A 14,292-nucleotide genomic window follows, 5' to 3' on the forward strand; every position below is an offset into this window, starting at 1 on the left:
TGATAAATAAATAAATAATAAATAATAATAATAGTAATAATAATAAATAATAATAATCTCTCTTCTCTAACCATTATTCTATTGGTCTGTTCTATTTCTTTATGTAGATGGTAATTGATAACTAGTCTTGATAACTAGTCGAGTGGCATAGAAAGAAATATAACAAAAAAAGGGGGACCGAGGGACCTAGTAACTTGCTACTTTGTATTCATAGAGTTAGGATTATCTATCTGCGTGAATACCATAAAAATTGTCTTTATTTGGAAATCAAAAGCGTTCAATAATCCCAGAACCTTAGTAGTTTGAGCCATGAAAATTTTCTTATCATTTCTTCAAGATTGTTTTAGATTTTTGTGACAATATAACTCTTTCACGGAAAAGACTTAATAAAATCTAAATCTTTGGTGACTTTCACTTATGACTGATAACTTGTAAAGGACGATTTGAAAATGGTCGTTTAATGAGCTTCTGTTAATAACAAAGCTGAATAAAAATTAGGTTGATATATTACTAAGAATTCAACGATGTGGCTTTCTTGACATTTCACATAATTCATCATTCATTAAATAAAATGAGAACTTATTCATCATTTATTAAATAGAATGAGAACTTATTCAACCTTTATAAAATAGAACGAGAACTTATTCATCATTTATAAAATAGAATGAGAACTTATTCATCATTTATAGAATAGAATAACTTATTCATCATTTATTAAATAGAATGAGAACTTATTCATCATTTATTAATTAGAATGAGAACCTTTTCATCATTCATCAAATAGAATGAGAACTTATTCATCATTCATCAAATAGAATGAGAACTTGTTCATCATTTATTGAATAGAATGAAAACTTATTCATCATTTATTAAACTTATTTATCATTCATCAAATAGAATGAGAACTTATCCATTATTCATCAAATAGAATGAGAACTTTTTCATCATTTATAAAATAGAATGAGAATTTATTCATCATTTATTGAATAGAATGAAAACTTATTCATCATTCATCAAATAGAATGAGAACTTATTCATCATTTATGAAATTCAATGAGAGTTTATTCATCATTATTAAATAGAATGAGAACTTATTCATCATTTATTAAATAAAATGTGAACTTATATTCATCATTTATGAAATAGAATGAGAACTTGTTCATCTTTTATTAAATAGAATGAGAACTTATTCATCTTTTATTAAATAGAATGAGAACTTATTTATAAATAGAATGAGAACTTATTCATTTATAAATAGAATGAGAACTTGTCCATTTATAAATAGAATGAGAACTTGTCCATTTATAAATAGAATGAGAACTTATTCATCATTTATTAAATAGAATGAGAACTTATTCATCATTTATTAAATAGAATGAGAACTTATTAACTTATAAATAGAATGAGAACTTGTCCATTTATGAACAGAATGAGAACTTATTCATCATTTATGAAATAGAATGAGAACTTATTCATCATTTATGAAATAGAATGAGAACTTATTCATCATTTATGAAATAGAATGAGAACTTATTCATCATTTATGAAATAGAATGAGAACTTGTTCATCTTTTATTAAATAGAATGAGAATTTATTCATTTATCAAATAGAACGAGAACTTATCATGTATTAAATAGAATAACAACTTTATCAAAAGGTTATGTTATATCATAATGATTCCCTAAGAATTTTGAAGTTTCATTTAACAAGATCAAAATTTAAAACCCTCATCAATGGTATAAGGAATTTAGTATACCAAATTTTCATAAACATTTTGCATTTATGAAATAGAACACCTTAAATAAATTTTCACGGTCATTCTTGGATACTAGAACCAGTTATTGGAGTGCCTTTGGAAATCGTGAAAAAATCAAAATGGGTTCTATTGGAAGAGTCCAAAGTTTTCAGTTATCCGATGAAATTAACATTACTGGTGCATTTTACTTGTTGCTGTTGCCGTTGTAGATTGCCTTGCACTGTGGTCAGGCAGGAGTTCAATCAAAACCATAGCTAATTCAGAGTAATTCTATCTAAATTTGGAATAGTTCCAGGGGCCTGGTGTGGACATCCATCCTCGGATACTAATAATGTGATTTTCTTTTTGTTACTATCGATGGCTCCCCTGAAGAGGATCGTGTCTCAATTCGATAACGAGTAGATGTTTCATTTCAAAACGACGGTTTTTTTTTTTTTTAAATCATTTAATGAGGGATTTTTTATGATTAGGTCTCCAGTCATTTAATTTATATAATAAGTAGGTAATAACGGTGATGGATGTGACTGGAGTTAATATAGTAACAGTAAATAAAACTTTCAAGTTTTCCATTTTGTTTCTGATTGGCGAGTTTACTACAGAAAATTATCTGATTCTGCGGCTTAACAAAACTTCATCTATGAACCAGAACTAGATAAAAAAATAACTTAAAAATATACATTTACGTCACCGAATACGAACCCATTACTATAAAATGATCTCATTTACATATTATATCATTATGGTGATACGAATGAAAATATTTGAATAAAAAGTTATTCCTAAAGGAAAGCCAGATAAACCTTGAATATCAAAGTTAGACAAAACTTTCAAACTTAATTCCTGACAAAGTTTCGTTCTTATATATCACCTACATCCTTAATTTAAACCCAAATTTAACATTTCGGGAACAATTCTGGATACTAATTAACTGTGTATGATTTATTAAAAACACACTAATCTGGATACTAATTAACTGCGTATAATCTATTAAAAACACACAGTAATCTGGATACTAATTAACTGTGTATAATTTATTAAAAACACACACTAATCTGGATACTAATTAACTGTATAATTTACTAAAAAACACACACTAATCTGGATACTAATTAACTGTGTATAATTTATTAAAACACACTAATCTGGATACTAATTAACTGTGTATAATTTATTAAAAACACACACTAATCTGGATACTAATTAACTGTATAATTTACTAAAAAACACACACTAATCTGGATACTAATTAACTGTGTATAATTTATTAAAACACACTAATCTTGATACTAATTAACTGTGTATAATTTATTAAAAACACACACTAATATGGATACTAATTAACTGTGTATAATTTATTAAAAACACACTAATCTGGATACTAATTAACTGCGTATAATCTATTAAAAACGCACAGTAATCTGGATACTAATTAACTGTGTATAATTTATTAAAAACACACACTAATCTGGATACTAATTAACTGTGTATAATTTATTAAAAACACACACTAATCTGGATATTAATTAACTGTGTATAATTTATTAAAAACACACTAATCTGGATAATAATTAACTGCGTATAATTCATTTAAGAGAATTGATTGATTGATTTAAGGTTTTCAGGCATCATTTAAGAGAAAAAAACACAGCAATATCATCTCTAGACTTTTTAAAAACCTCCACGAGGGAGACAAAAGCATCAATGAAATCCTTTAGTGTGTCCTAAATTAGCCTATATCTTTTTTAACGATTTTATCTGAAAATTCAAGATTAATCTAAATTAGATCAGATTTACATTGTAAACTGTTGTTTGGAATGAAATACCTTATTTTCGTTGGGTGTCTCCAACAAGGCATTACTTTTTCTGGATTCTGTCGGCAACTTGAATATCACATTCATGCCTTAATTGAATATCACATTCATGCCTTAGTTTGCGACTTGAATATCACATTCATGCCTTAGTCTGCGACTTGAATATCACATTCATGCCTTAGTCTGCGACTTGAATATCACATTCATGCCTTAGTCTGCGACTTGAATATCACATTCATGCCTTAGTCTGCGACTTGAATATCACATTCATGCCTTAGTCTGCGACTTGAATATCACATTCATGCCTTAGTCTGCGACTTGAATATCACATTCATGCCTTAGTCTGCGACTTGAATATCACATTCATGCCTTAGTTTGCGACTTGAATATCACATTCATGCCTTAGTTTGCGACTTGAATATCACATTCATGCCTTAGTTTGCGACTTGAATATCACATTCATGCCTTAGTTTGCGACTTGAATATCACATTCATGCCTTAGTCTGCGACTTGAATATCCCATTCATGCCTTAGTTTGCGACTTGAATATCACATTCATGCCTTAGTTTGCGACTTGAATATCCCATTCATGCCTTAGTTTGCGACTTGAATATCACATTCATGCCTTAGTTTGCGACTTGAATATCATATTCATGCCTTAGTTTGCAACTTGAATATCACATTCATGCCTTAGTTTGCGACTTGAATATCACATTCATGCCTTAGTTTGCAACTTGAATATCACATTCATGCCTTAATTGAATATCACATTCATGCCTTAATTGAATATCACATTCATGCCTTAGTTTGCAACTTGAATATCCCATTCATGCCTTAGTTTGCAACTTGAATATCCCATTCAAGCCTTAGTTTGCAACTTGAATATCCTATTCAAGCCTTAGTTTGCAACTTGAATATCCCATTCATGCCTTAGTTTGCAACTTGAATATCCCATTCATGCCTTAGTTTGCAACTTGAATATCCCATTCATGCCTTAGTTTGCAACTTGAATATCCCATTCATGCCTTAGTTTGCAACTTGAATATCCCATTCATGCCTTAGTTTGCGACTTGAATATCCCATTCAAGCCTTAGTTTGCGACTTGAATATCCCATTCAAGCCTTAGTTTGCGACTTGAATATCCCATTCAAGCCTTAGTTTGCGACTTGAATATCACATTCAAGCCTTAGTTTGCGACTTGAATATCCCATTCATGCCTTAGTTTGCAACTTGAATATCCCATTCATGCCTTAGTTTGCGACTTGAATATCCCATTCATGCCTTAGTTTGCAACTTGAATATCCCATTCATGCCTTAGTTTGCGACTTGAATATCCCATTCATGCCTTAGCTTGCGACTTGAATATCCCATTCATGCCTTAGTTTGCGACTTGAATATCCCATTCATGCCTTAGTTTGCGACTTGAATATCCCATTCATGCCTTAGTTTGCGACTTGAATATCCCATTCATGCCTTAGTTTGCAACTTGAATATCCCATTCATGCCTTAGTTTGCGACTTGAATATCCCATTCATGCCTTAGTTTGCAACTTGAATATCCCATTCAAGCCTTAGTTTGCAACTTGAATATCCCATTCAAGCCTTAGTTTGCAACTTGAATATCCCATTCAAGCCTTAGTTTGCAACTTGAATATCCCATTCAAGCCTTAGTTTGCAACTTGAATATCCCATTCAAGCCTTAGTTTGCAACTTGAATATCCCATTCATGCCTTAGTTTGCAACTTGAATATCCCATTCAAGCCTTAGTTTGCAACTTGAATATCCCATTCAAGCCTTAGTTTGCAACTTGAATATCCCATTCAAGCCTTAGTTTGCAACTTGAATATCCCATTCATGCCTTAGTTTGCAACTTGAATATCCCATTCAAGCCTTAGTTTGCAACTTGAATATCCCATTCAAGCCTTAGTTTGCAACTTGAATATCCCATTCATGCCTTAGTTTGCAACTTGAATATCCCATTCAAGCCTTAGTTTGCAACTTGAATATCCCATTCAAGCCTTAGTTTGCAACTTGAATATCCCATTCAAGCCTTAGTTTGCAACTTGAATATCCCATTCAAGCCTTAGTTTGCAACTTGAATATCCCATTCATGCCTTAGTTTGCAACTTGAATATCCCATTCAAGCCTTAGTTTGCAACTTGAATATCCCATTCATGCCTTAGTTTGCAACTTGAATATCCCATTCATGCCTTAGTTTGCAACTTGAATATCCCATTCATGCCTTAGTTTGCAACTTGAATATCCCATTCATGCCTTAGTTTGCAACTTGAATATCCCATTCAAGCCTTAGTTTGCAACTTGAATATCCCATTCAAGCCTTAGTTTGCAACTTGAATATCCCATTCAAGCCTTAGTTTGCAGCTTGAATATCACATTCATGCCTTAGTTTGCAACTTGAATATCACCTTCATGCCTTAGTTTGCAGCTTGAATATCCCATTCATGCCTTAGTTTGCAACTTGAATATCCCATTCATGCCTTAGTTTGCAACTTGAATATCCCATTCATGCCTTAGTTTGCAACTTGAATATCCCATTCAAGCCTTAGTTTGCAACTTGAATATCCCATTCATGCCTTAGTTTGCAACTTGAATATCCCATTCATGCCTTAGTTTGCAACTTGAATATCACATTCAAGCCTTAGTTTGCGACTTGAATATCCCATTCATACCTTAGTTTGCAACTTGAATATCACATTCATACCTTAATTTGCAACTTGAATATCACATTCATGCCTTAGTTTGCAACTTCAACATCAAATTAATGCCTTAGTTTCCAACATGAATATCACATTCATGTCTTAGTTTACAACATGAATATCACATTCATGCCTTAGTTTGCGACTTGAATATCACATTCATGTCTTAGTTTAAAACATGAATATCACATTCATGCCTTAGTTTGCAACTTGAATATCATATTCATGCCTTAGTTTACAACATGAATATCACATTCATGCCTTAGTTTGCAACTTGAATATCACATTCATGCCTTAGTTTGCAACTTGAATATCACATTCATGCCTTAGTTTGCAACTTGAATATAACTTTCATGCCTTAGTTTGCAACTTGAATATCACATTCATGCCTTAGTTTGCAACTTGAATATCACATTCAGGTCTTAGTTTGCAGCTTTAATATCACATTCAGGCCTTAGTATGCAACTTTAATATCACATTCATGCCTTAATTTACAATATGAATATCACATTCATGCCTTAGTTTACAATATGAATATCGCATTCATGCCTTAGTTTGCAACTTGAATATCACATTCATTCTGCATAGTCTTTGCAAAGTAATGCTGCATAATTATATGATAATCTAATAAGAGTAAAATATAGTATAAGATTTACCCGTGTACATGAACGTCTTAAATACACCGTATTATTATTATCGTAAGAAACTAATTAGGTAAAATCAACTAAAATCTTCGCATGAGTTTTAGTGAAAATACCGTACGTCTCAGGTCACCAAAATACATTTGCGTGAAAAGAGTTGGCAAATTATTCCAGCCAGAGTAAACGAGTCATAAACAACGTGTTAATTGGTAGTCAAGGGTCTGATTGATTATAATTGTTGTTCCTGTGGTAGAAAGAATGGAGTGTTTAACGACCCTTCTTAAAGAACTTTCACTAAGCCCTAAACAATCCCGTCTATCTTTTACTAATATATGTTGTAGTTTATAAAGAATATTATATAATTAACTTACCATCAGGGGGTTATCTCTTTAATAGAGAGCCGACTATTCATGTAATAACCAATTTAACATAAGTTAAAAAAATCTATTACATACAAGCGTTAATAAACTCAAGACTTTGGGTGTATAGTTTTCATAGAATTTTTGAGTTATAAAAGAAAAATACTTTTCTTAAATCGTACCCAAATATTAGGGATCAGTCTACGAAAATATTTCATTTTCTTGTATGCGACATTCGTAATAAAATCATATCATAATATTAGCATTTGATTAATGTTAAATAATTACTGCTCAAATATATTTTTCTCATCTAAAGCGATAATTCCCATACCTCAAAACCGATATGAACCCTACCCTTTTGAATATTAATCAGTCAGTTCATAAGGTTGCTTATTATCATCGGAACTTTGAAGTTCTCTTTATAATGTCAAACAAGTACTTCCAAAATTAAAAATTAAAATGTTTGAAAATTTGCTCTTCTAAAGCGATAACTCTCCTTTCTCAAAACCGCTATGAATTCGACCCTTATGGATGTTAAACATTCAATTCAAAGGGTTGCATATTATTACAGAATCTTTAAAGTGCTCTTTGTATAACTTTAAACAGTTACTTGAAAAAAAAAAAAAAAAAAAAAAAAACGAAGAGTTGCTCCTCTAAAGCGATAACTATCTCAAAACCGCTACGACTCCTTCCTTTATAGTTGTTAAACAGTCAATTCAAAGGGTTGCATATTGTTACTGAATCTTTAAAGTGCTCTTTACATAATTTCAAAAAAATTCTGTAAAATCATTTTTTTTTTTCTTTTGAAGAATTTCTCTTCTAAAGCGATGGTTCTTTCTCAAAACCGCTATGAATCCTACCTTTATGAATGTTAAACAATCAACAAAGAGTTGCATATTATTACTGAATCATTCAAGTACTCTAAAATAAGAAGCTTGACACATGTCATAGGTGTAGACACCGACATTCAGCGATCAAGTGTTCTACCTCCTCACCCCATCACTCTCCTCAAACCTTGACATCAACACTCATTGCCCTCGATCGCTCCTGGTATAAAGTAGCGTTCACGAGGTCAGATCCCAGTCCCTGGTATTGATAAGACCTATCGCCATTCATAATGTCCTTACTTCAAGAGAACAACAAAAGACAAACACTTACACATGTCAAGAATGAGTAGGAGACTATGACGTAACAAATAGCCAACATTGTTTTATGTTGACCAGGCTGACACGAGTCTTTTCATAATTAATATATGATAATCTATTTTTGACGTAGTTAATAGTTTATATAGGACATATCTGTTTTGACGCTGTTAATGTTTTTAGAATATATTGTTAATCTATTCTCATCATTTACTTATTTCCTTTCCTCACTGGGCTATTTTTCCCTGTTGGAGCCCTTGGACTTATAGCATCTTGCTTTTCCAACTAGGGTTGTAGCTTGGCTAGTAATAATATAATAATGCGATTTGTTGATTCTCACATCGAAAATAAGGTCTTCGTATTTTTTTTTAATTAACTTATCCCTCGCGTGATTAAGAAAAGTGAAAGTTCTATTAACTATTTGTTAATTCAATTCCTCTTAACATTTCACTCAAACGTGAGCTAAAAAATTATAACGAAAAAAAAAAAAAATTGACTCATCAAAAAAATAGTGTCCACACCCAATGACATACATATATAGTATAAATGTACAATAATATGCATATATAATACAAATATATAACAAACACCAAAAAAAAAACACACACACATATATATATATATATATATATATATATATAATATATGTGTGTGTGGAATACATATGTATACAGTATAACTATATATATATATATATATATATATATATATATATATTCATATATATATATATATATATATATATATATATTCATATATATATATTCATATATATATATTCATATATATATAATATATATATATATATTCATATATATATATATATTCATATATATATATATATATATATATATATATATAATATACTGCATATGTGTGTAGAATACATATGTATACAGTATAACTATGTATGTATATATATATATATATATATATATATATATATATATATACGCGCAAATTTTATACGTATGTGTGTATATAAATAAATGTATCCCTATCTATAATACATGTATGTTCATATATAGTATATGTAAGTGCATATATATATATATATATATATATATATATATATGTATATATATATGTATGATATATATACATATATATATATATATATATATATATATATATATATATGTGTGTGTGTGTGTGTGTGTGTGTGCGCAGGTGTGTTCGCGCGCGTTCGTGAGACCACGAGTATTCACTTCACGTGACATGCACATGTGCACAGAACACTGACGTAACACACACAAGTTTATTCACTTATAAAGATATACACAAATTCTAAATTACCCTCGCCTGATATTTCAAGGAGTCACATCCTTCAAGACAGACGAAACTTTTGCCATCAAACAATTATCACGTTTTAAGTAAACACGGGACAATAATAAGCCTTCACGAACATATGACGCACGCTTCTTTTTATGGGAGATTTTGCAGCTTAATTTCGGCAGTAAACGCAGTAGTTAAAGTTTTTATTTTTTCGATGGTCATCCCTTGGGATTGAACGGGAGAAGACGACGGTCTGCCATTTTTTTTTAAAGACAGGAATGGTCCAAAACTGCGACGCTGATTATCGCATTAAAAAAAAAAAAAAAAAAAAAAAAAAAAAAAAAAAAAAAAAAAAAAAAAAAAAAAAAAAAATTGGAATGTTGGTCATGGGAATTTACGTCTGAAAGAATTCCTTTTAACATTTTCACTTTGACTCTGCCAGCGAGCAATAATTCGCACAAACAAACATTTAGGCACACCGGGGAGAGAGAGAGAGAGAGAGAGAGAGAGAGAGAGAGAGAGAGAGAGAGAGAGAGAGAGAGAGAGAGAGAAGAGTCACTTAAAGTCTGCTGAGCAAGTGAAGATGGACAATGCAGGCTTGGGACTCGTCTTCAATGTCAAGTTACCGAAACAGATACTACTCTGTACAATAACCTCTCATAGAGAAGAATGATAACGCGATGAATATATGCGGGGCGTGGGTGGACTGTATGTCCTTTATGTTTAAGTTGAATTTGGTCGAAAAAGGTCGTGGGAAGGAGAGACTTCCTCTCTCAGTACCGCGCTGCATGAGATGTTCATCCAAAGGAGACGAATATATATATATATATATATATATATATATATATATATATATATATATATATATATATATATATACTCGTACCTTCGTGGGTCACGTGGGTGGGTGTGCATACACAAACATATAGGCTACAACATATGTACAGACATATATAGTATACATGTGCATATGTATGCATACAATTACACACACACACACATAAATATATACATATACATATATATATATATATATATATATATATGTGTGTGTGTGTGTGTGTAGTGTGTGTGCGTATGTGTACGTTTGCACGCATGTTTCAGTATCGCATCTATTTTGTTTCTACCGTCATATTCAACCAAGGCTCAAAACGATACAAGTTATCTTCTTTGTTTCGTTCGTCGTTCGGGTTATACGAACCATTTTACTAAGGCTTAAACTCTATCTTTTCTGTTCGCAGTTTACTCATTACTTCATATTGCTCGTTGCACGCTCCTCCTATTGGGAGAAAACAGCAACATCATGTGCGGGCTCATTTTATTCCTTTGGCGACATAGTCCCTTTTATGTTTAAGTAAATGGGGCTTCATATGATATTATTATTGTTACTAGCTAAGCTATAAACCTAGTTGGAAAAGCAGGATGCTATAAGCCTAAGGGCTTCAAGAGGAAAAGATAGCCCAGTGAGGAATGGAAACAATGCCATTAAATAACGAAAATGGGCAAAGAAATTCTGCAAACTATTATTATAATTATTATAATTATTACTATTATTATTATTATTACTTGCTAAGCTAAAACCCTAGGTAGAAAAGCAGAAAGCTATAAGCCTAAGGGCTTCAAGAGGAAAAAATAGCACTGTGAGTAATGGAAACCAGGCATTAAATAACGAAAATAGGCAAAGAAACTCTGCAAAATGCAAACTATTATTATTATCAACAAGGAAAATAGCAGTGAGGAAAGGAAACAAGGAACAATAAAATATTTTAAGAACAGCAACAACACTAAAATAAATGTTTCCTATATGAACTATAACACCCCCCCCCCCAAAAAAAAAAAAAGAGGAAGAGAAACGAGACAGAACAGCGTGCCCTTGTGCACCCTCGTGCACGAGAACTCTAACCAAAGACAGAAGACCATGGTACAGAGGCTATGGCACTACCCAAGACTAGAGAACAATGGTTTGATTTTGGAGTGTCCTTCTCCTAGAAGAGCTGCTTACCTTATAGGTAGAGTCACTTCTACCCTTACCAAGAGGAAAGTGGTCACTAACTGTTTATTATTCCTATTCATCTGAAAAAAAAAAATCTACTACCGAAAAACTAATCTGCCGTTGTTGTTACGGTTTATTAAAAAAGAAAAAATTAACAAAACATATAAAAATATGCAAAGGACGGCAACAATAATTCATATAAATAAACAATCTTTGTGAATTGACTGATGTTAGCAATACGTACAAAGCGTTTGCGAATGATATTCGCTGGCCGAAATAACTTCCCACAATATTTTCAATCTGTAGTTAGTTAGCAAAACCAGGTATTGTGAGTTTGATTAATCTAATAGGGAATTCATTTCCACGGGAATTGATACTGCAGCATCAAAGGCATCCGACCTGCCACTGTTACATCAGAGGTGAATAAAAAAAGAAAAATAAATATAGCTGCCATTTTGATGAGGTTCAAAATAGCTCTCGAAAATGTAAACAAAGAGAGTTGAACAAAGAACCCACACACTCATACTATAACGACTATTTCCGAACAAATACGTAGTTGGTATTGTCGCTTTGTTCTCCTATATATCGTAATATTCTGAACGCGTGTAAATTCTACGGGTTTTGGGATCAAGGTAACAATGAGGGGTCTTAAGATCTATTTACCATAGACGATGTGTTTGATAAAATTTCCAAGCAGACTTTAATCAAATCTTTCACTTGGAAAAGCTCCCACGAAACATTCGAATGATTGAATACATTAGGGCTTTCAAGAGGAAACTGAAGACTTTCTTATTTCAACAGTCATACAACAGTAACGATTTAACAGTAAATGAACAATACGCGATATGAAACTTTAAATACTCTGAACGAACAAAGTAAAACGACAGTGGAGGTCCTGTAGAAAGTGGAGTTCCCCTGCTAGGACCTGAAAAGCAGCCATCAAAGTAACGTAGAGTAAGTACTTAGATAAGGGAATGAAGAGGCCAATTCTTATGAATCCAAAATAAGAATTTAAATCTTAAAACTGTACAAGATCGACGTCCTCCTACTTATATTCTAGCCATTTACCTTTCAAATCATGAGTAACTATAGCTTTGGGGAGTATATGAAGTATACGTAACCCATTTTCCACAGATATAAATTAAGATATGATTTTACGGAACAGTTTATGACCACACATTGGCGTAAGTTAGGGTAAGTGGACACTCCCCCCATTTCATATTTCCCAAGACCAGTTTCTTCTCACGTTACTTTAAGAAATGAAAATTTCAATTTTCAGGCTATTTTCCGGAATCCTTTACTCTGCTGGGTATCAAAAGGCATGTTCATATTAATTCAACAATGGTGGGGGGGGGGTCACTATTTTCTTCAGTGTTATTATTATTATTATTATTATTATTATTAATATTATTATTAGCCAAGCTACAACCCTAGTTGGAAAAGCAAGATGCTATAAGCCCAAGGGCTCCAGAAGGGAAAAAATAGCCCAGTGAGGAAAGGAAACAAGAAAATGAATAAACGATATCAGAATGAAGAATTAATATAAAATATTTTCAAAAACATTAACATTTAAACATAATTCATATATAGACTATAAAAAGACCTATGTAATCCTGTTCAACATAAAAACATTGGTTGCAAGTTTGGATTGAAACAGTTGTATAGATAAAAAGATATATGAAATTGGGGACTAGTCGCATGGGGGCTAAGGCCGAGGTTACCTTTCGGGACAGAGGTACAAATTCAATAAAACTCCTCCTTGCAAGTCAGGATGCCAGAGAACTTCAAATCAATCAGTCAATCCACGGTTGCAATATGGAACTCAAGTCTAATAGAGGCAGGTATTCTTTAGACCTTAGAGCGAATTTTAGAAGAGGAATGTATTCTTTCAACCTAGGTTTGTAAGATCTATCTTGATGTTTATCGCTAATCAACTTCATGGCGTCACACAAAAAGAGGCAATTATTGCGGAATTTGAGTCACTGGTACCCAAGTAGATAAAAATTTACTGGCGCCCGAGAATGGTTGTGTGATCAATGGTGCCAGAGAGAGGGGAACGGTTGTGAAATCACTGGTGCCAGAGAGAGGGGGATGGTTGTGGAATCACTGGTGCCAGAGTGAGGGGGACGGTTGTGGAATCACTGGTGCCAGAGAGAGGGGGACGGTTGTGGAATCACTGGTGCCAGAGAGAGGGGGACGGTTGTGGAATCACTGGTGCCAGAGAGAGGGGGACGGTTGTGGAATCACTAGTGCCAGAGTGAGAGGGACGGTTGTGGAATCGCTGGTGCCAGAGTGAGGGGGACGGTTGTGGAATCGCTGGTGCCAGAGAGAGGGGGACGGTTGTGGGATCGCTGGTGCCAGAGAGAGGGGAACGGTTGTGGAATCACTGGTGCCAGAGAGAGGGGGACAGTTGTGGAATCCCTGGTGCCAGAGAGAGGGGGACAGTTGTTGAATCCCTGGTGGCAGAGAGAGGGGGACGGTTGTGAAATCACTGGTGCCAGAGAGAAGGGGATGGTTGTGGGATCACTGGTGCCAGAGTGAGGGGGACGGTTGTTGGATCACTGGTGCCAGAGTGAGGGGGACGGTTGTGGAATCGCT

General features: G+C 33.1%; 1 protein-coding gene across 2 annotated transcripts in view; it reads right to left on the reverse strand.

The window, feature by feature from the left end:
* Nucleotides 1-14,292, reverse strand: part of LOC137652183 (WW domain-binding protein 4) — a 76,083-nt gene that overhangs the window by 57,908 nt on the left and 3,883 nt on the right. The gene's annotated exons all lie outside the window — the stretch shown is intronic.

The sequence above is a fragment of the Palaemon carinicauda genome, chromosome 13, assembly GCF_036898095.1.
Source record: "Palaemon carinicauda isolate YSFRI2023 chromosome 13, ASM3689809v2, whole genome shotgun sequence".
Classification (NCBI taxonomy): domain Eukaryota; kingdom Metazoa; phylum Arthropoda; class Malacostraca; order Decapoda; family Palaemonidae; genus Palaemon; species Palaemon carinicauda.